The sequence below is a fragment of the Marmota monax genome, unplaced genomic scaffold (assembly GCF_021218885.2).
Source record: "Marmota monax isolate L192 unplaced genomic scaffold, Marmota_monax_Labrador192_F-V1.1 WCK01_AAM20220418_F8-fsc00028, whole genome shotgun sequence".
NCBI classification, from domain to species: Eukaryota; Metazoa; Chordata; class Mammalia; order Rodentia; family Sciuridae; genus Marmota; species Marmota monax.
This window is the reverse complement of record NW_026694779.1, coordinates 18,043,837-18,054,126: the sequence shown is the minus strand read 5'-3', so window position 1 is coordinate 18,054,126 and position 10,290 is coordinate 18,043,837. Positions and strand designations below refer to the sequence as shown.

General features: G+C 43.9%; 1 long non-coding RNA gene across 1 annotated transcript; it reads right to left on the bottom strand.

Moving 5' to 3' along the window:
* Window positions 1–105: 105 nt before the first annotated feature.
* Window positions 106–9,534, bottom strand: LOC124079858 (uncharacterized). The gene is made up of 3 exons (XR_006847480.2): window positions 8,999–9,534; window positions 5,653–5,772; window positions 106–2,315 (listed from the first exon to the last, which is right to left on the bottom strand). It is a non-coding gene; the product is annotated as an uncharacterized LOC124079858 (long non-coding RNA).
* Window positions 9,535–10,290: the final 756 nt, after the last annotated feature.

Below are 10,290 nucleotides of genomic sequence, written 5' to 3'. Positions count from 1 at the left end.
CTTTTAGAACTACTGAACTAAAGAAACAGCAGTGCACCAACAGCTGCAGGATGTGAGATACCAGCAGTCTCAGGCATTACTAGGAGAACATGTGGCATGGCCATTTTGGAAGATGATGTGCCAGTTCTTCCCAAAGCAAAAAAGTCCAATCTATAACCCAGTAGTGTCCCTATAAATCATCTTCTTTTAGAGAAATTCTTTGAAAAACTATGTCAAAACAAAACTAGCATGTAATTATGAATAGCAGCTCTATGATGCTGATCAGATCATAAATAAGAATGTCCTCCCAGGGCTGGGGATGTGGCTCAAGTGGTAGCGTGCTCGCTTGGCATACATGCAGCCCAGGTTCGATCCTCAGCACCACATACAAACAAAGATGTTGTGTCCGCCGAAAACTAAAAAATGAATATTAAAATTCAAAAAAAAATGTCCTCCCATACCTGAATGCATAACCAACACAGAATATAAAGGAATGAACTACCACCCTACACAGAGAAATAGATAAATTCTACCTGGTACACTAAGTGAAATAAGCCAGGCTGAAGAGGCTACATGCTGTATGGTTTACCTTTTATGACATTCTAGAAAAGACAAAATTACAGAGGAAGACTTGTGCAGGATGAGGCCCAGGTGCCTCCCAGCACAGGAGTCTCCATCTACATGGAGTTGCGGTGCACCACCCTTCCTGTGGTTTTTCTCATGACCATCCTCCATCCTGAAGCTTCCCTAGAGCCCACCAAAAGTCCTTATTAAAGCACAAGCCCCTCCTAGGCCCCCAGGAGATTCTGCAGGATTTAGGAGCTCTGTGCAAATAACCAAGGTAAAAGAATCAATATTAGGACAAAAAAATGCTCCAAACACCTCTGTCACTCAGCAAATATGAAGATTTTAGGAGTGCTGCACCAGGAACTGGGTGCAGAGGCTGAATGTGTATTTCTTATTATGTCACAGCCCATAATCTGGAGCAATAATGAATTCATTGCTCATAATGGAACAATGAATTAATTATATGGCAGAAACTGGGAGCTAGATTTCCCACTGATGGGGTGAGAAGTTATGATAAACAAGGGGTGAAGGCAGAGGGATCTATGTCATAATGGGTCAGAATCCACTGATTGCAGATCAGTATAAACTCACATTTTGCTTAATACATTCACAGATGGTTCCACATAAACATAGTTATAACTAGGGGGTATGAAAAGATTAGAATACACATAAACTTCTTTGCATTGTCAGTTGTGTGGATCAAGATGCAAGATGAAATATTTTTTATACACTGTTTAAAGACCTTTATTTTATTTGTTTATTTTTATGTGGTGCTGAGGATCGAACCCAGTGCCTCACACATGCCAGATGAGTACACTGCCACTGAGTCACAACCCCAGCCCCTGCCAGATGAAAGATTTTAATATCACTCTCCAATCAAAGGAGCCATGACTCTTTGAAGAAATGGCTGATACTAAAAGTAAGACAGTAAATATATAAGTCAGGGTAATTTAAATATCAGAAAGAAAAAACTTTGGGACAAAACCAGAAAATATGTTAAAGGACAACAGGAGAGAATGGAAAGAATTCCCAATGGTTAAAGTAGGGATAAATTGAGCAGGAAAGTATTTTTTAAAAAGGGGGGGGGGGACAAAAATCAGCTTAAGCAAATTATCCAGATGACTGATATATATAAATGACTGAATACACAAACAAATGAGGTTGAGTAGAAACCTCTTGTGCAGAAGAATTCTATAGAATTGAGAGAGACACAGTCATCAAGGAGGTAGAGCTAACTCTCTGATCCCTAAGCGTGGGCTCTGCATTACGACTTCCTCCCGAAGAACAGACAATGTGGACATGCAAAAAAAGAGTAACTTCACAGTAAGAAACCTGAAAGGCCCTTCCTCAAGCAGGTGAGCACAATCAATACTACCATTTCACCTTGAGGGCATGAGATGATAGAGCTGCTTTTCATCTCAGTGACCAGCTTCCCCCAGTCCAATAGCCCCAGGCTAAATATGAGAAACACAAGGAAACCTGAAAGACACTGCCTCAGCCAGGTGAGCACAGTCAATACTAATAGGACAATAAGGACAAGAGATGACAGAGCAGCTCTTCACCTCTGTGACCTGCCTCCCCCAGACCCACAAACCCCAGTTTAAATATGAAAAAAAGGAAGATTCAAAAAAAAATTATAAAAATACCTGACAAGTCGTCCTCAATGCTCTCAAGGTCATCAGAACAAGGAAGTTCATAGAAACTGTCACCCCAAGAGAAGTCTATGGAGACATGATGACTGGATGTCATGTTGGCTCCTAGATGGGATCCTAGAACAGGAAGACACAGAACTGAGAATCCAAAGGATATGTGACTTCAGTTAATGTTAACATACCATTATTTTTTCTTCATGACAAATGGTCTAAGATGTTAACACTTTAGAGACAGCTCACCTAAGTCATAACAAGGGAAGAAACCAGGTTGAGGCTACCTGGGAAATCTCTGCACTTTCTTTTCAATTTCTGTATAAAAATAAAACTAAGCCTGGCATGGTGGCACATGCCTGTAATCTCAGCATCTTGGGAGGCTGAGGCAGGAGGATTTCGAGTTCAAAGCCAGCCTCAGCAACTTAGTGAGGCCTTAAGTAACTCTGTGAGACCCTGCCTCTAAATAAAATATAAAAAAGGGCTGGGGATGTGGCTCAATGATTAAGCGCCCCTGGATTCAATCCCCAGTACTTCCACACCAAAAAAAAAAACATTAAACTACTCTAAAGTAAAACCTTAGGACATGGTTATATTTTCTCAAACACTTACTTGTTTAATTATTCATACAGTTAATTACTGGTAACTGACACTCTTAGCTAGTTCTGTATTTTATTATGAACATTCATAACACAAAAATCAAATAGTTCAAACTAATATAAAATTCAAAGTATGTGCTTCTTTTACATATTTCATGTTGAAGTAATAACATAAGTAAACTCCTTATATTTTTATGCTTTCACTAGGTTCTAGGTTTGCCTTCTTAAAACTTTATCACTAGAGGAGAAAAAATGACATTTTAGAGATTCTATTTCAACTCCTGGTTTAACTTTCCTGAAAGAGTGACTTTATATAAAAAAAAGTCCTAATGGAAATTGACTCACTGTGACTGAATCATTTATCCCAAAGAATCCTTGTCTCTATTTTATTTCTATGCATACCTTTTTAGCAGCAATATAATCAAATATTTGTGACTGGGACAAATAGTCAAAGAAATAGTCATCTCCTCCAAGAACTCTGCAGGAAGTGGTGAGCCAAGAGAAGCAGAGGTGTCAGCTTGGTCCAGAAATTATATTACATGCTGCTGTGTTGTGAGAAAACACTCTACCTTTTAGAAATCACAAGGAGCTATGGATGTCCACACTCTTGTATGAGTCTAAATCTAGTTGAACTTCTAAGTAATTTTATTGTCACTAGCTCATCATGAAGCTAATGACAACTAAAGAATCTATGGAGCTGGGGATGTAGAAAGATTTCCTAGCATGCAGGAGTCCCTAGGACCAACACCTGGAACCACAAAAAAAAAAAAAAAAAAGAATTTGTGTCTTATTTTTTGTAATCAAATAGAAAATGAATAATCACTCCTCTAAAGGAAACATGTTGGACCTAAAACACTTGAGACTCTCAGAATCAAAATACTCTCCTTACAATGTATTTCATAGCTAGATCACCATAAACAGTGGTGTCACGTCATAAACCATGTTCACATTAAGCATACCATCAAAAAACAACAAAAAGGCTTTATTGACTGTTGATAAGAAAAATGAACATAATCTAGCTTAGAAATTATTAACACATTGGAAACATATGATACTGACATCAAAATCCTCCAGGACAAGCCAGACACTTTGACTCATGCCTGTCATCTCAGCTATTTGGGAGGATAAAGCAGAAGGATCACAAATTTGAGGCTGACATTAGCAATTCAGCTAGACCCTGTCTCAAAATGAAATTGTAACAAAGACTGGGGACATAGGTAGTTCAGGGCTTGCATAGCACAAGCAAGGCCCTGGGTTTAATCCCCAGTGCCAAAAAAAAATTCTCCAGGTGAGACATCTGACAACTATGGCAGGTACAGAACAAGGCAGAAGCCATTATGTCAACCTCCTCAAAATGATTAAAGTAAACCTGCACTTTGTTCAGCTCACAACACTAACATGTCTGATTTCTGCTTCTAATAATTCAAATGAAACCATTTAAATATGATCAAAAGTGCATGTACTTTTCTAATGAATCCAACAAATATGAGAGAGATACTCAACTGCATTCTGAAAGCCACCTTATAAGCACACAGGGGCACCAACATTAGGATACAATGTAATCATGGCATTTCCTACATGAAATACCCCTAAATACTAATAAATACATAATTTCAAAAAAAAGACAAATTTCTGAAATCAAAAGCAAATTGATACATTTTTAAATAATATTTTGAACAGAGGCAAAACACTTAAAGAGTTCTCCCACAAGAATTTCTGACAACATAAAGTATCATGCTCATTAGAAGGCCCATCCCTTTGTATGCAAGGAATAAGAGAACTTTCTGATGAATATAGAACTTTAATAGGACATATGGAAATGCTTTCTAAATTTGAAAAGAAGAAAATATCTGTTTTTTAAAAAGCTTATTTTTAGTAAATGTATCTGAATTACAAAAAAGCAGCTACTGACTTGTCTCTTACATTTTGTAATGATTTGCATCTCAGGAGATTTCATCTATAGTGGTTTTAAATATCATGAAATATCAATAGTTAACATTAAAAATATCATCATCCCTCTTCTCTTTTAAAACTGATTTGAAATTTTCTTAGAATAATTGGAAGAGGCACTTTGGTATATGTGTATATGTGTAAATACATGATCTTTTTTAAAAATTTTTATTTATTTTTAGTTGTAGTTCAACACAATACCTTTGTTTTATTTACTTATTTTTATGTGTTGCCGAGGATCAAACCCATGGCCTCGCACGTGCTAGTCGAGTGCTCTACTGCTGAGTCACAATCCCAGCCCCAATACATGATCTTTTGAAACTATACCCCTCATGCTTGAGTCCTGTCAAAGACATCTTCTGTGTGTGTGTTGCTGGGATGGACTCCATGGCCTCTCACATGCCAGGCAAGTGCTCTGCCACTGAGCTGCACACCCAGTCTCAAACATGTCTTAATAAATGGAAATTAATTAAAATCATTTGATTATGAGCCTTTCCAAACAAGACAATTCTCTCAAACAAAACAATTCTCTCAATCAAAAACAAAGTAAGCTAAAAGAAATTATTAAAATATTCCTTATTGGTGTAATCAAATAGAAAATGAATAAAAAATAGAAGTTCACAGAATTAAAAATCCTATACAGGGCTAGAGTTGTGGCGCAAAGGCAGAGCATTTGCCTGGCATGTGTTAGGCCCTGGGTTCAATCCTCAGTACCACATATAAATAAACAAAATAAATAAATAAAATAAAAAGATCCACTGACAACTAAAAAAATACTTTAAAAATTCTGTAGAAAATTGAAAGAATATTAATTAAAAATTGAATAGCAAAAACCTATTACACAGAACCAAAGGCCATGGGGAATTACATAGCAAAATAACTCTAAAATAAGAAAAATAAATCAATTAGCATACAAAAGCTTGGACTGATATGTAGAGTTCTCCCACTGGATGGGATCCTGGGATCATCAGGGCTCAAGGCTGGCTGTCATCTGCCCTTTAACAAATTCTGATTTTATTTCAAATGTTCATGATCTATAGAGAATAAAAGAGACAGAAAGGTGACTTTTCTAAATTTATTTTATGGTATGTCAAATTTTGATACTAGTCAAGATAATTCATCCAATGCAGGATGTCAGTGTTTATACAACAGATGTTATTTGTGCACCATTACAAATATAATGCCAATTAGCACAGCAGCCAGGGAGCTGCTCATCCTAGACTAGCAGGGGCAGAGTCTAGAGGAGGGGGACGGAAGGTCAGGAGGAGGGGGGGCCTGGAAAATGAGTGGGGTCTGGAGAAGAGTCAGGGTCTTAAAGAGGAGGAGGGCTGGGCTGGGGTTATGGCTCAGTGGTAGAGCACTTGCCTAGCATGTGTGAGGCACTGGGTTCAAACCTAAGCACCACATAAAAATAAATAAACAAAATAAAGGCATTGTGTCCATGTGCAACAACAAAAAAATTTTTAAAGAGGAGGGGTTAGGTCTGCAGGAGGGGCAGGACAGGAAGAAGGGAAAGATCTGGAGAAGAGACAGGGTCTGAAGGAGGGGGAGAACGAGTCACATGGGGGCAGGGCTTCACAGAGGGGTGGGACCTGAGGAAGGGACAGGCCCTGGAACATGAGTAGGACCTAGAGGAGAGGCAGGGTAGGAAAGAGGGGGAAGGGTGGTTCAGGAGGACAAGCAGGGCCATAGAATATAGGTGGGGTATAGAGGAGAGGCAGGGTCTGGAGGGGAAGGCCTTAGCAAGAGGGTCCTGGAGGGGTGGCTTCTTGCTAATTAAACTCTCCACCAAAAGAAAAACGTGTGGCTGTGGTAGCTCAGTGGTAGAGCACTTGCCTAGCATGTGTGAGGCACTGGTTTTGATCCTCACCACCACATAAAAATAAATAAATAAAATAAATGTATTGTGCCCTTCTACAACTAAAAAAAAAAAATTGAAAAAAAAAAACTAAGCAGAGATTAAAGAAAAAGAAAAATGTGGTTCATGAGTTCGGTTCCACAAAAAACAGGAGATGTATTTTTAATAAATTCTGGCTTTGTTAGAAGTAATATGTTTAAACTCAAGAGGCTCAAAAGGCTGAGGCAGAAGGATCTCAACTTCAAAACCAGCCTCAGCAAAAGCAAGGCATGAAGCACCTCAGTAAAACCCTGTCTCTATAATACAAAATAGGGCTGGAGATATGGCTCAGTGATCACATGCAACAACAACAACAAAAAAAAAAAAGATAAGTACTGAGTTCAATCCCCAGTACCCAAAAATAAAAATTTAAAAAGTTTTTTAAAATGACATAGTGGGCTGTTAACATATGTACTTTTCAATTTTTTTCTACTATTTTAACACTGCAAGAAAAAGCAAACCATTTAAAACACTAAGGAAAACAAGGAAGTGGACTGGGGTCCCCTTCCCTTAGGCTGTACATTCCTCCCTCCCTACACATTCCTCCTTCCTCTCCAGCCAGGTTCCCTAGAAACCACCCTGGGTCACTATATTAAGATGATGAGGGTCATAGCCTAAGGAAGGGTCACTGCTGCACAGGGAGCCAGGATGAAATTGTGAAGGACAGAGAGGGGCTGACAGCCAAGGATGCCCTCAGCTCTCAGGTCCAGGACAGGGTTTGCTCCTCATGCTTCCCACCATCCCCTCACCAGCTGCCAGAGCTGCCAGAAGCTTCTGAGCCATCTCTCTGAGGCTGCTCTGAGGAAAAGGGAATCACAGGTGTCCCTAGAGACATGACCCATGAGGGTCCCCATGCTACCCATCTCCTCAGGCTGCTCTGAGCAGAAAACCCCAGACTTCTCTAAAAATATAACCCATGAGGGTCCCCAAGCCAGGCATCTTCCCCAGGCTATTCAGAGGAGAAGGGAACCCCAGGCATCCAAAGAGACATAAACCACGAGGGTCCACACACCAGGCATCTCCCTCAGGCCACTCTGAGGAGAAGAAAAGCCAGGGCCTACATAGAGTTGTTACCCACAAGGCTCCCCACATCTGGCGTCTCCCTCAGGCCAATGTTAGGAGAAGGGAACCCCAGGCATCCCTAAGACATGACTCACAAAAGTCCCTAAGCCAAGAGTCCGCGCTGAGGCTGCTCTGAGAAGTGAGCTCCCTGAGCCCCTGGAGGCATGACCCACCAGAGTCCCCAACCTGGGTCTCTCTCAATCTGCTCTGAGAAGGGAGCTCTGCCCCTCCAAGTGGAGTGACCCAACACTCCCAGGAATGGGGCTCTCCCGGGTTGGTCCTGAGGGGGAAGCAGGCTCCTCACTTTCAAAAAGGCAGCATTAAAGATGGCGGCGAGGCCCCACCCCTTATTGACCACGCCCCCTTTGGCCAAACACAGCAACCCTGGCAACCCCCCCAGGCAGCTCTGAGGAGAAGGGAACCCGGGGCTACTTAGAGACGTGACCCAGGAGGCTCCCCAGGCCTGGCATATCCCTCAGGCTGCAGTAAGGATGAGGCTGCCCTGCAGTGTCCCTAGAATGTGACCCAAGAGGGTCCCCAAACCAGGCGTCTCCCTCAGGCTGCTCTGAGGAGAATGGAACCCCAGGCATCCCTAGAGACACGACTCACAAAAGTTCCTAAGCCAAGAGTCCACTGAGACTGCTCTGAGGAGAAGAGAGTTCTGTGAGTCCCTGGAGGCATGACCCATGAGAGTCCGCAACCTGGGTGTCTCTCTCAATCTGCTCTGAGAAGGGAGCTCTGCCCCTCCCTGTGGAGTGACCCAATACTCCGAGGACTGGGGCTCTCCTGGATTAGTCCTGAGGGAGGAGCCAGCTCCTCACTCTCAAGGAGGCGGCCTTAAAGATGGCGCTGAGGCCCCGCCCCTGGTTGGCCATGCCCCCTTCGGCCACGCACAGCAACCCTGGCGCACAACAACCCTAGCGTCTGCCCCAGGCCGCTCAGAGGAGAAGGGAACCCCCAGCCTAATTACAGACATGACCCCCGAGGCTCCTCAGGCCTGGCATCTCCCTCAGGCTGCTGTAAGGCTGAGGGAGCCCCCCAGTGTCCCTAGAATGTGACCCAAAATGGTCCCCACACCAGGCATCTACCTCAGGCTACTCTGAGGAGAACAGAACCCTGGGCGTCCCTAGAGACATGACCCAAGAGGGTGCCCGCACCAGGCGTCTCCCTCAGGCCACTCTGAGTTGAAGGGAGCCCCAGGCACCCCTAGAGATGTGGCCCACAAGGGTCCCCACACCAAGTGTCTCTCTCAGGCTGCTGAGGAGAAGGGAACCCCGGGCATCCCTAGAGACAAGACTCACGAAAGTCCCTAAGCCAAGAATCCACACGCTGAGGCTGCTCTGAGAAGGGAGCTCCGTGAGCCCCTGGAGGCATGACCCATGAGAGTCCACAACCTGGGTGTCTCTCTCAATCTGCTCTGAGAAGGGGGCTCTGCCACTCCCTGTGGAGTGACCCAACACTCCCAGGACTGGGGCTCTCCCGGGTTGGTCCTGAGAGGGAAGTCAGCTCCTCATTCTCAAGGAGGCAGCATTAAAGATGGCGGCAAGGCCCTGCCCCTTATTGACCACGCCCCTTTGGCCATGCGCTGTGCAGGAGCTCCTCCCAGCTCAGAGGCAGGGCCTGTCCTGGCTCCCTGGTGAATGTCAGCACCTTCTTCCACCCTCAGCAGTTAATGAATAAAATATGTTCCCACTGCTCTAACTAGGTCTGGCTGGGGCACCTGAGGAGTGAAATCTCAGAAGAGGAGAAATGGAGTCCAGGAGACCCCCTCCCTGCACTCTACCAGGCCAAGTGCTGCAGCAGCCTGAGACAGGCAGGCAGAGGCACAGAGGGAGGCAGCTACAGGGAGTCTAGACCCTAAGCCCAAGGGCAGAGGCCAGAAACAGACCACCTCAGAGGCTTCTGGGATGTGTAGTCTTTGAGACAGAGTGACTTAGCCAGGGACTGCTCCAATTCAGAATCAGGGGTTTTAAGAAAATCTGTTAATTCCCAGCCCAGGGTGACCACTGTAGGAGGGTAGAAGAACCTGAGCTCAGACCAAATTACCAGTAGCCTATGACAGCATTCTAGATCATTCAGTCTGTCCTGCCTGTCCAGCTCTCACCATGGATGCCTCTGGGAGCTTCAGGCTACACAGATTCAGGGTTCTCAGGGTTTCTGGACAGTGTAGTCTGGTGCTCTGCTCACACAGTCTTTGCCTTCAGGACAATGGAAGCTGTGTGCCATGTGCTGGCCCAGACACCCTGGAGAACCCTGGCAGTGGACTCTGGTGTTCTACCCATGCAGCCCTCACCCCAGAAGCCTAGGGGTTGCAAGTAGCACATTCACCCTCATACCACTAGGATTCTGGGTAGTGCAGTCTTGTATTCCACATTGCAGGCCAGCTGCAGAGGTCGCTGTGAGCTGCAGGCTACTCAGGCACCCCTAGCGATTCTGAACAGTGTAGACTGGCATTGTGCCCACTCAGCCCTCACTTCAGAGGTCTATGGGGGTTTCAAGTAGCACATTCACCCTCATACCCCCACCCAGGATTCTGGGTAGTGTAATCCAGTCTTCTACAATGCAGCCCCCACTGCAGAGGCCTCTAGAAATT